At 32.2% G+C, this 13404-nt stretch overlaps 1 long non-coding RNA gene and 1 pseudogene across 1 annotated transcript; both read right to left on the bottom strand.

Annotated features, from left to right (window-relative positions):
• Positions 1 to 4867: 4867 nt before the first annotated feature.
• LOC120129135 lies at positions 4868 to 5932 on the bottom strand. Its single transcript, XR_005516705.1, has 3 exons — positions 5903 to 5932; positions 5749 to 5799; positions 4868 to 4928 (listed from the first exon to the last, which is right to left on the bottom strand). It is a non-coding gene; the product is annotated as an uncharacterized LOC120129135 (long non-coding RNA).
• A 10-nt stretch (positions 5933 to 5942) lies between these two features.
• LOC120128404 lies at positions 5943 to 8168 on the bottom strand (annotated as a pseudogene).
• Between the last annotated feature and the right edge of the window lie 5236 nt (positions 8169 to 13404).

Below are 13404 nucleotides of genomic sequence, written 5' to 3'. Positions count from 1 at the left end.
CCGCCACCAAAAGTATTTGGTCCTATCTATTAAGCCAATACATTACTATAGACTCAGACTATATAGCTAGCACATTCGAACTAGATAATATAGGGGTCGAAAATGAGAGAGATTTAGTGTCTTCCCCATATGAGGTCAATAAGAGTGTGAGTGTATTAAACTATAAAGAGTGTATCATTCACTTAATGATCTCTTGGTGGTTTAGACCATCCATAGGAAAATGCTCCTCTTTTAGAGCTATTGGCATATGGTGGATCAATTGCATCTTGAAAACTAAGAAAATAAATCTACCACAAATTATCTTTGGGAAATTAGTAGAAACCGTAAAAAATGTGCCTTCCAAACAAGTTGAAACTTTAGTTTATGGTTGTATACTTAGTAATATATTCATCAAAGTTGGTATTAGAGTAGACCTTGATATAACCATCCTTTTAGGCACCGAAATCAACTTTAAATCTCTACGGAAATCGGGATGGACTGGCGAAAAAGACAATTGGGTTCAATTAATGAAGATAACTCCCGGTGCTAGTTCATCACGAGCAGCTCCAGCTCCGGCTCAAGAACTTAAAGATCTTTTATGGGATGACGGCGATCCTATAAATTAACCCGAAGAAGAGTCGCTAGGTAATAAATTTCAATGCCTCCATATTTTCATTGGTTTATGGAGACATTGGAACTACGCTTCGCATCCTTGGAGTCCCATTTGACTACTATAGGAACTTAACATTAGGAAAATCAAAGGGAAATTTGATCTCAACGCAAAGCAATGGATAATAGATTCAATGCAGTAGATGAGAGGCTCGACGCACTCACTCGCGATGTTTCTTTCCTTAAAGCACATCAATATCATCCTGATCCTCATACGGATGAGTGGCCAATCTTGCTAGGTTTCTTAAGTTGAACTATGTCTATCAACCTTTACATTGTCTTAACATTTTGATACTTTCTGGATTGAGTTATTTATGTTTGAATGTTTTGGATGTTTGTGTTTTTTGATGATTAATTATGAATGATTAGTTTTATTTTGAACTTAATTGAATATTTATGTAATTTCATTAGTTCTTGAATTACATCATAGTAAATCTTATGACCAATCCCAATTGCATACTGAATATGAATATTGATTATGTTAACTAATATTTCTCTTGGCTTGATCTTAACAGCTATATATATATATATTTCACTTTGGCTATCTTGTTTATAATTTATAGAGACTTTTTTATTTAACAAAAAGGATGAGAAATCTCAAAGTAAGGGGGAGTAAATTTTTCAAAGTGATTTTTCAAAAGAAATCTTAAAATTTCGAAAATGTTTTGTTATATCAAAAATATGGAGATTGTTGAAAACATTTTGATATTTCGATATAACAAATAAATTTGTTAATGAATTTTAAGATTTTATATTCAATTTCAAATATAAATTTGATTTAATTATTCGAATATTACAAATATTACTCCAAGTTTTAAAATGTCATATTTTAGTTCTTACTTAAATGAAAAATTTTCACTCTTAAAATATTTTTGAAATATTTTTTACAAAGTATTTCGAACCATAATCAAGTCAAAATTGAGATTTCAATAGGGTAGTACCGATACTGCCTTAACAGTATCGATACCCCCAAACATCGAATGCAAAATGTGTACCGATACCCTACACGGTATCGATACCATTGCATATAGTGGTACTGATATCATAGTCATGGTATTGATACTACCTCTTTAGTTTTGACTCTAAGAAATAACAGAATACAAATATGGTACCGATACCATGACCGGTATTGATACTAATTTACATAGTAGTATCGATACTCTTTGGATGGTATCGATACTACTACACATAGTAGTATCAATACTCCTTGAAAGGTATCTTGAAGCATTGGTGAACAAGTATTGAGAAAGAATTGAAAGAGAGAAAGCCTTAAACTTATTGTTTGAGAAAATCAAGCCAACATCCATTCAATATTCATTTTACTTTCAAGAACATCATTTGTGCTCAATTGTATTTATTTTTAAGTGTTTTTTCTTTGTTCTAGAATTGTTCAAACAATCTTACCTTGTGAGGTTTTTCTTATAAGTTTGTGAAATTTGTAATTTTCTCTTTGAGAGAGAGTGTCTTAATAATTTGAGGTATAATTCTTGAGGGAGTTGTAAGGTTACTCTTTGTCCTGAAAAGAAAGACAAATTAGTGAATTTGTGGAAAAGTCTTAGTATGGATAGCTAAGGTAGTAGACGTAGACTTTGGTTGAGAAAGTCGAACCACTCTAAATCACTGTGCAAATATTTTTATTTTCTGTCAAACTTCCACCAAAATTTTAATTGCCAATTTACCCCTTTTTGGCTATTTCATCTTATCAATTGACTCAACAAAATCAAATATTTTAAGGTTCAATATTCTTTTCTTCTCAAAAAATAATAATAGTAATTTGATTTTTATTTACAAATATATATATATATATATATATAATGAATAGAAACAGAACCTGGGAAAAAGTCGTTCACACTGGTTTAGCCACCTAAATAGTCAGCCGAGAGCCAAATGCAAAGTAGCAGTTTATCTTGGAGAGAGCATAAAACTTATGCCTAAATCCATGTTCAAAAGATTGGGTATTAGAAAGGTGAGACATAAGATAGTTATGCTACAGCTTGCAGACATATCCTATGTGCAACCAGAGTGGAAAATTGAATATATACTGGTAAAAGTTGATAAATTTATTTTTCCCACTGACTTCATTGTTATGGATTTTGAAGAAGATGAGTTCGTACTTATTATCCTTGGAATACCATTCCTAGAAACAGGAAGAACCTTAATTGATGTTGAAAAGGGATAACACATTATGAAAGTGAATGACCAGTAAGTCAAATTGAAAGTTTTTCCAACCTTAAGGCATGCTGATGATCCACAAGAATGCCAAGTTATTCACTCCACCACTGAATTCAATTTTAAAGTATATGAGAATTTCCACATCAATTCTATTGTCGAATCGGAGGAAGTTTGAGAACTTGACGATTGAGAGCATGATAAAACCATTGAATAATAAATCGATCGGGTAAATATTTCGAACAATTAGATTACTCAGGTAATGAAGGTAAACTCAAAAAATCTTCTATTGAGCAACCTTCTATTTTAAAATTGAAACCAATACCAGGACAATTAGTACTTCTCTGCAATTCTCGGTTAAAACGTTTTTAGGGAAAACTGAAATCAAGATTGTCTGGAACATTCGAGGTAGTAAAACATTTCTCCCATGGTGTCATAATAATCTAGTCCACCATTGATGACCATGAGTTTATAGTCAATGTATAACTATTAAAGCACTACATTGGTGCCCCTGTTGAGCGCAACAATAAAGTGGTTACTCTTGGAGATGCATGAATATGTTATCCTTTAGTATTTTATTTTTGTTTTTAACTTTTAGACTTTTTCTTTATTTTTTATTTTTTTTTATTTTTTCCAATTTGTTATTTTTATTTAATTTGCATTCTTATTTATTTTATACATTATATATTTAATTTCATTTTTCTCTTTATTTAATATTTATCTTTTTGTTTTGTTTGAATTTTAGGATACGAGTTCAAGAAAAGGAATAGTTTGATTAAAAGATGGAGTTTGTCCTTTGAAGAAACTAATGGGTTGATTTGAGGGATTACCTTATTTAATTTCTAGCTGCCTAGACCCTTTGTATTGCCTCTCATTCCCTTCACCACATTTTCCTTTCACCTTTACTCCATTACCTTCCCATCCACTTCTGTTTGGAGTCTTTACTATTTCATCTTCTATGAATTCTAACTTTTCATTACTTTCCATTTTTTTCTTTTCACTTTACAACCTCACAAAAACCTATGGCCATGAAATTCAAAGTTATGACTAAACCAAGTTCTTCTAAAGAACCATACCATACATTCTGTTGGAACACAAATATTCCACCATCAAAGACCTAACACGAGAATGCACCAAGCGATGAGGTTGAAGACATAAGGATTTTAAGGGCACCACCAGCAGTACGCTCCCAACCACCGCAAGCCAACAAGTGAATCAAACAAGTGACTCAAATGACACTTATCAGTCAAAGTGACACCCTTTCTAACTAACCCATTCATTTTACATGCATTGAGAACAATGCTCCTCTAGAGTTTGGGGGTGTTGTTCATTTTGTCATATTGCATTTATTATGTCATGTTTTGTGTTTTGCATTGTTTGTGTTATTCATTCAGGTTCTCCATGACATTTACATTCCATGGCATTTAGATATATAAATAATTGTTGAGACTTTCACTACTAGAAAAAACCCCTTTAATGACGCGCATTGCGCGTCATCTATTGGTACGGATGACACACAAATGACTGTCGTTGAAGCCATCGACATGAATCTTAGATGACACACAATTGTGTATGATAAATCTATGACACTCATTTATGACACACATTTATGACACACATTTATGACGCTCATTTATGATGCACATTGAACGTCATTGAAGCCCCCGTCATAAATAAAGATGACACACATTTGTGTGTCATAAATTAATGATACGCATGTATGACTTACATTACGTGTCATTGAAGCCCCCGTCATAAATGAAGATGACACACATTCGTATGTCGTGATTGTATTTCGTAAATTATATATATTTATATATATTGTAGATTGACAAATAATCAAACTAAATTACATTTAATGCCTCATAATACTAAATATATATATCATATTATATATAAGCAATCCATTTGCATACAATATATACACATGACACCCATGAAAAATGTTACCACTGGCACTGTAATATTACAAACATAAATAGCCAGTCATTACAATTATAGAGTGATTTCGTTGGATGTAATCAAATAATGCATTCTGTTTCCACATACTTAGAGCTTTGAGCATCTGGATAAAAACTACATATATATGCAAATATGCAGTGTTGCCAAACCTGTATTGACAATAACAAAAAATGAGGATGCTTAGAATATGCAAAAACAATATCAACAAAAGGTAAGCAAAATAAAACAAAGATGTCAAAATTTTGCACAGCCAGTACATAATAAGCTTCATATCATATAAGCAATTTGTAGCCAATATCATAAACCTTTTGGAAACTAAACAGCTTAAATGGATTTAAAATTTAATTTTCATTAAAAGTATAAGAAAAACAAATTAGTGTTGTCAGAACCAGTATTTCAGGGCAAGGCATTAAGATATGAAAACATGGAGTAAGACAAATGGTAGCAATTCAACAAATTAGGATCCTGGTTTAATTAAGAAACTTCATTATGCAGAGAAGGTAACTTGACCACTCCGTAAAACCCCCTTAACCTTAGTTCAAGTTTAAGAAACAAAATAAAAGGTAAAACAATACATGTAACAGGTACTACTACTGTATCTATACTTGATTTGAGCTTAACAATAATCATCCAGGTTTATTTAGTTGAGAATTTTCACAAACTCAAGTCAACCTACCAACTTGGGTTTGAAACAAGCAACAAGGAGTGGTTTTCAGTAGTACCCTACCAACAATGATCATTAAGGAACAATATTATACTTAAAACAAAAAAGAGTCTGAAACAAGCAACAAGTTCACAAGTAATACTATGTTTTCAATCTCGGTAGGGTTTTCAGTAGGGTTTTCAAGAAATATGTATTTTTTGCTGACATAAGTAACTCATTACACAACACAAACCACACCATAATAAGGAAAACACTACACCACACACCAAACAAAAATTCTAGTCATACCACAGTTAAATACTTACCAAAGACTTGATGCAAAGAATGCACTTATAGGTATTACACATGTTGCATATCTACAACACCGAGAACATTTGTTGAGGAAAGAGAACAACGATATTGTAGCTAAGCAGTAATTGAGAATAATAACATCTATTTTAGATAAAGAATAGCACTTACATTTCAAATGTCATTTTGACAGGAGCTACAACTGGAAACCTTAAATACTAATAAGAAAATGAAAATTACTAAAAAATAAGCCTAAAACCAATAATTTCTTTTGAACCTTTGGAGAAGCTTTGGAAGTCTTCCACAAAATTGTAGCATAGGCTTCTGGACTATACCATTTAAAGAAATAGGAAAGAAATGAAATATCGGCACAATTAGAAATGTCATCTAAAAAAGATCAACATTTACAAGGAATAATATACAATCTTACCAGGTACAACGAGGAAAAATAAGGTTTTAACCAATTGCAATATCATATATTGTGTGGGATCAAAAAGACAAGTTGTACAGGCTTAAACGACTTTCAATAAAAATAATTTACGACATCTCAATACCTGGCAACAGAAAAGACTGTATTTTCCAACATCAACAATTTATTAGCACAACCAATGGCCAAGGCACTGCCAGAGCCACCTTCCTCGATAACAATAGAAACGATTGGGACCTTCATACCAAATATGGTCCTCAAATTATGGGCAATAGCTTTACCCTACATGAATGTAACGCATAAAAATCAGTTGTGCCAATATTAAAAGTATATATGGTATGCTTCATAATACAATAGTCCTAATACTTGACCCAGATCCTCAGATTTAAGGTCAGCATACGCCCCATGAGTGTCAATAAAAGTAACTATAGGAAAACCATGATAATCTGCATAATACATCACGCGCAGAGCCTTCCTATAATTGTAAGCATTTCTTAAATATCAGTTAAGAGTGACAGATTTTTCTCTTTGAAAGGTAAAATTCAACATGCAAGTTTCATATACTTACCCATGGGGAGTCGACATTCCAAAGTTACGTTAAATATTCTCTTTAGTGTTTCTACCCTTTTGCTGACCAATAAACATGTATCACCTACCATCTATGGTTCCTATACCAGTAACAATAGTTGGATCGTCATACCCCGATCGATCTCCATGAAGTTCCATAAACTAGACACATGAGAATATACAAAAAATTTATTAGAACAATTCTTCACCCTCCACACACTGGGTGTTAAAGATAATGTTGATGAAAATATGTAGAATTTAATATCTGAGTTAAAGGTCATGCAACCACCAAACCTTATCGGTAATGTTAAATACATGATCAAGGAATGCAGGTCTGTTAGGGTGCTGGGCAATGTTCGTATAGGGGTTAGATGTGTGTATAAGTCCTTCAAGGCCTGAAATAAATAACATAAAGGATTATAAGAGTTAACCGAAAACCAAAAACATGGTGAAACATCAATATCTTTAACAACACATCAACACTAAATGATGTGCAAGCCTTTTCTAAAACATTGAATTAAGCTCATCCCTTATTAAGGTATCAAGCTTACAGCAGACTTAAAGTAGAATCATAGATTTTGGAGATTAACACCACCGAATTTCAAGCAAGCATATAAATGTTCTACTATTGATAATCCTCTGCAATAAGAGAATGAATCCAAAAATAAAATCAAGTACTATAATAAAATTCTAAATAACAAATAAATTCCATAGAAAATGCAACATCAGAAACATTTTATCAGCCAATATTAAATATAAATTCCTGACCTAATTTTTAGTTTTTTTATAATTAAATTGAGCACACGAAAACATATTCCATACTTAACTTTACTCTCATTAACAGGCTGAATATGTATCGACTCAGAGGAACATATAAATGTATAACTAGAAATTATATTACTTCATGGAAACAGCTAATGTACTCTCAGATGGTCTCAAATAATATAATTGTACCTGTTGATATTTATTCTCCAATAATATAATCTGATCACTGAAGTCCAATCCAGTTTCATTTGCCATCCTCCTCACCTCCATATGAAACAAACACAAAATTTGAAGCAACCACGGGCTTGTTATGATCATAAAAACCAAAAGTCACTGGAAATAAGGAATTACATCAATCATCTTATTCTCAAAATTTACAAGGAGCTTCTCTAAATCCAAAGTAACAGGATTTTGCTTTTCTTTCAAAGGCTTGAAATGGGAAATATGACTTAGGACTCCACCTTTCACATTTGGATCCGGATCTGCAAGCCACGAATATTCATGCTTCACTTTTCTCAACTTTGTAACTACAGTTACACCCCTTTTTGACGCATGAAATCATGATGTCCCTAGGGTTTCAAGAGGGATGTCTCTCATGCCATTACCGGAGCTTCGAAGAAGATAGGAAGCTGAAGTTCCAGTAAATGCAGCTGGAGAATACGTCATAGAAGCCATCATGCCTCAAGCTTAGATATCTCAGAACTCTACACAAAACTCAAACAGTCAAATCTCCAAATTTCAGTCTAATGATTAGAAAAAAATAAACTTCAAATGACATTAAAAGAATAGATGCATTACAAGCATAAATCAATGCAAAAAAGAATCAGATTTACAAAAAGAGTAAGACTGAGAAATAACTGGAAACACGAGACGGAATGGAGGAAATAGAGGTCGGTGTTGGTCAAGAAAAGGAAAGTGATTTTAGGGGAGGAGGAGGAGAGGTGGGACGAGGTGGAGGGAGAGACGGTGGCGCGGTGGAAGAGACGGAGATCATCGAGTTCATTGGAGGCGGAAATGAGCGGCAGAGGCTAGGGATTCAAACTCGGGCCTAACAAGAAGAAGAGAATCGGGATGAAAAACAGGAGAGAATGAAAGGAGTGGAAAACATTAGGCGGGGGGAAGAAGCGGGAAATGATGAAAATAATGGGGGAAATTAGAATACGACTCCTAAAGATGACACACAATTAAAAAGTGTATTTCGTGTTTTTGCAATTTTTTTGGATTATGACTATTAAATATGAGACACATTATTGTAAGTCATAAATCGTTCAGATTTTAAAAAACATGACATTGTTTATGACACACATGTTTTGCAAGTCATAAATTAGTGTGTGTTATCGTTCGTGTGTCATTAAAGGTATATTTTCTTGTAGTGTTTGTACTTACCTATGATGAGATAATTATCGATAGTATTTTAATGCCAAGAATCTTAGGGCTTGTAGATAATTTGATATTTCCTTAAGGATTATTGTGATCCTATAACTATCTACCGAATGTCTTGTTTGGTTGACTTATGGGTATTTTGGTGAATGCTTAGTTATCTTGCATTTTTGTTTAAGTTCTATGTGAATTGCTAGAGGTACCCATCTAGCTCTAGCCTAATAAATTGTTCACAACAATCTTTTAGCTCTAGAACACTCCACTGCTAAAGCAAGTTTGGTACGCTTAGTGAATACTAAGTAGGAAAGATAGTCGCCAATAGCATGAGTGAATGAAAGTCTTCACGGGATAACTCTAACTAAAAGGCTAGGGGGTTCATTGTTAACAACATCTTACTACTCAATTACTCTCAGGTAGTTACGATAAGCTGAAGTTATAGTTAATCTAAATAGTATTTGTTGCGAAATCTTTTGGTTTATTAAATAATTTGATAATTATGATATTCTCTTCAAATACCGATAGTAGTGAACCTTCTCGACTAAGAGCACAGTCTTACACGAGCATCATAGGTTGAATTGAGTTGATTTCTTGTTGTCTTGAGATTTGAAGGTGATTGGCAGAAAATTCCTAAGATTTTGAGGTAACAGGTGCAAAACAAGTGTAAGATTGATGTGTCTAATTGCTATGAGAAATGGATGTCATGCATTGCTTGAGGACAAAAAATAGTTTGAGTTTGGGGGTGTGTTAAATGCATAAAAGTACTATGTTTTATACTTTTTTTCTCATAATTATTGCTAGAGTTAGGCTTATTTTAGTTGCATTATTAGTCACTCATGCATGATTCCATAGTTTCCTTCACTGTCAAGTTTGATATGTCATTACGGTTGGTTTTTGTGGAAAAGACGTTCGTGTGGGTTAATTTGTGCATGTTAGGCATTGCCTTGGCAAGCATAAATTGTTGTGGCATTGGAAACTATTTTCTAAAGGGTTTATCGAGTCGATTGCCTATGATGACTGGATAAGTCCACCTTATTCAATATGAGCACGAAAAGAAAGAGATAAGTCAAAAAATATGGGTTTTCACACAAAGTTTTAATGAGGTAAGGAAGTACGATTTGCAAGGAGTTTGATGATAAAAATAAAAAAGATTTATTATCTCTTTTATTCTAACTAAAACTCATCCTCATTAACAACCAATTCAACCTAATCATCTCTTATAAATAATAATGAAATCACAATCTGCAAGGGGAGGCCGACTATATAGAAATACTGAGAGTTGATCGCATATCTTCTTTCTTATTTTTATTTGATTCATGTTTGGAAATTTTTACCATGTGTTTCTTTTACACCCAACCATGAACTATACTAAATTGGCTTGGGTTATTGGATTTTTATCACTGTGAAAATGTGTGGATTTGTTTAAGTTCATTGATTGCGGTTTAATTTCAAAGTTTGTCCATTCTTAGTTCTTACTTTGATTTCGAACAAATTGGGGGAGGATCTCAAGAGTTATCCATTTATCTAATATCGGGAGGGTTAGATTCAAGAAACAAATGAGCATGATCTTCATTCTAACGAACGTTTGTGAAGGTTAATCCATCTTAAGGATATGATTCTGATTTTAATGACTAAAAGAAGCACAAGATCACTGTTGTTCACCCATGGTTAAAGCAAAGATGCATCACCAATGCATGAACAATTAACCAGTTCTTCGGGTTAGGGATAATAAGAAGGCATTGTAGAATGCTTCACCAAGCTTTGAAGGGAGGAACCCAATTTCTACGTCAATTGAATCATTCTCAGTTGTCATGGCAATCGAGTTTCCTTGGCAATCAATTACTCAGACTATACATACATTCATCACACCACAACTCACGATAACCCGACTTTCTCTCTTATTCAATCTTAATATACTTTTATTTACTTGTACCTTTATTTTTACTCGTTAATTCAAATTTCTTCTATCACCAATTTATTCCTTTTTACAGTACAAGGAGTTAAAACACAGAGTTACACCAATCCTTGTGGTGACGATATCTATTCTATATTATAACTTGCGACATGTATACTTGCACCAATCCCAGAGTTCTCAGATTGGTACAGGTGTTTTCCTATTTGGTGTCACATTATTGTTTTAAATAATTTGTCTAAACTATTTTGGAAATTTAAATATTCTGACTGCATGACATTTGTTTTACTGTATGCTTTTACTTATGATATCTTCATTTAGTATATTTTTGATATGATCTCTAGTTACCGTATTTCTATATCTGATTTTGGAAAAATGACATGTTTTAATGTTTTATTATATTAAATTATTTTTTCACTCAAATTCATGCATATTTACTATCATTGGTGGGTATGATTGGAGGAAAGTATTTCAGGCCTAGTCTATGACTTGTAAGACCTTACTGCAGGCTCCTCTACTTTTTGCATTGGCTAACACCTTCCCGCAGGCCGTTATTCTATCAATATAAGGTCATTATCGGGCGTACATGTGGGTGTATGGTTCAGGGAAACCTGTATATTCTAGTGTACGGATGGGGGTAATGTTCATGTTTAAATATCTTGTTTTATAAATGAACTTTTATTGAAATATTTTATCTGTATGTTTTTATACACCGCAAGGATCATACTAGGTTTTTTAGCTTATTCATTAATTTTTAACTTTTCAGATAATATCCGATAGTATGCTAACAGACATGGCATGAGGAGGATCGACCATTCTCAACTTTTGTACCACTGTATATTTTCTTACACCCATTTCTGTTATATTTTGGTGACACATGTTTTTAATGTCGTTTGTATGTATATGTATCCTGATATTTTGTTTTGACCACGTTTCCATTCAGACTTCTGATGATATGTATATACATTTTAATGTTATGTATTTTTGTTTTTTACCATTAATCTTAGTTATTTACTGAAATGAATTTTAAGTGCTTTTTGAATTTGGAAATGATTTCTATATATGACATGTGACTGTCTGAATTTGGTCGAAACTCCCAGTCCAGATCTAGGGGTTATATATATAAATATATTCGGGGCCATGGCCCATTAATCTCTTATAAGTTCCGCCTTTAGCAAAGAAAATAACTATTTAGAGCTTCATGGTAAAGTTGATATTCATGGAGTAGCTTTAGTTCTCTTCTAGTACAATATTAGAATGGTACAAAACAATTGTTGTTGTTTTGATGTCCGTAATTTTTTTATTGATCTAGATTAATTATAATTGATAATATCTATTTTGAACATATTTAATTATTTGATAATAAACATTTAAATATATCATAGCTTGCTTTTATTTTTGTAATGCAAGCCTATATTTTTTTATTAATAAACTTTTTTCTGCTACACAAAAAAATATTATAATGAAAATATTTAATATTCATTTAATTATGAGGTTGGTTCTACTGTTATTAATTAATGTGATTGTGTGGGATTGGTGCCGTGATAGGCGTAACTAAGTCATGTTTAAACTTCAACCAAATGGTGTCTTTATTCTATTAGGTTGCAACCAAATACTGAAAAGGGAGCAGGAAAGCATCATTATCAATTATTATTTTCTGAATGGATCATTATTGATTATTATACACATTGATTTCATTTTATTAACTGGTTCATGTGGGAAACCTGTTACAATATGTAGAGTTTTTATGTTGAATAATTGTGGTTAATTTTATTTTATTTTATTTTTTTGCACAAGTTTGCATATTTTCTTGAACATGGAATATTTCTTTCCTTTTTAACTTGTTGGAGTTAGCATGCGTGTTTAGATCTATGTTTACGCTTTTAATAACATTCATAACAATCCGCCCTTTAATTAATTTAGTATATTTTCATTAATAATTTATTAAATTATAAATTAGGCTTGTATGCATTGAGGATCAATCTATTGTATCTCATTAGTTAATAAATAATAGGCATAATGATAAAAAAAAGTCCATAATGTTCGATGAAATATATATTTTGATCTTTATTATTTTTTAGAGTATTTTGACTCTAATTAGAGATGAGTAGAAGGGGACGACTGGGGTGATCGTTCCCTAAAATTTAAAATTATCATATATTTTAGATTTTTGCTTTGTATTTTCTATTGATAATTTGTTTTCGTCCCCCAATAATTTTATAAGTTTTTCTCCTCCTAAAATTTTAGAAGTTCTACCCAACATAGAATTTTACTTCCATCTTTGACCTCAACATTTTATTTTTGGGCAACAAGGCCCTCAGTGAATGGAAACCGATAATCAACAAACAATAAGCATACTAAAATAGGACCTTTTTTCCCCTAAAATGACACTATAAGAACCAATATACTTAAAGAAAAAAGAATAAAGACCAAAGTGAATATTTAGCCAAATGTTGGGGGGTTTTAACCCTAAAATGAAACGTTGGGGCCAAAACACTCCATAAAGTATAGGGAAAATAACTATTTAATAAAACTTTAGGATCAATTTTTGATATTATACCTAAATAATAGTTATAAAAACTATATTTATAGATATTTAGAATTAAAATTAAGTGTAACAAACTT

This window comes from Hibiscus syriacus, unplaced genomic scaffold (assembly GCF_006381635.1).
Source record: "Hibiscus syriacus cultivar Baekdansim isolate YM2019G1 unplaced genomic scaffold, ASM638163v2 tig00001644_pilon, whole genome shotgun sequence".
NCBI lineage: Eukaryota > Viridiplantae > Streptophyta > Magnoliopsida > Malvales > Malvaceae > Hibiscus > Hibiscus syriacus.
Note: the sequence above shows the minus strand (reverse complement) of the source record. Positions and strands in the feature narration are given on the sequence as shown.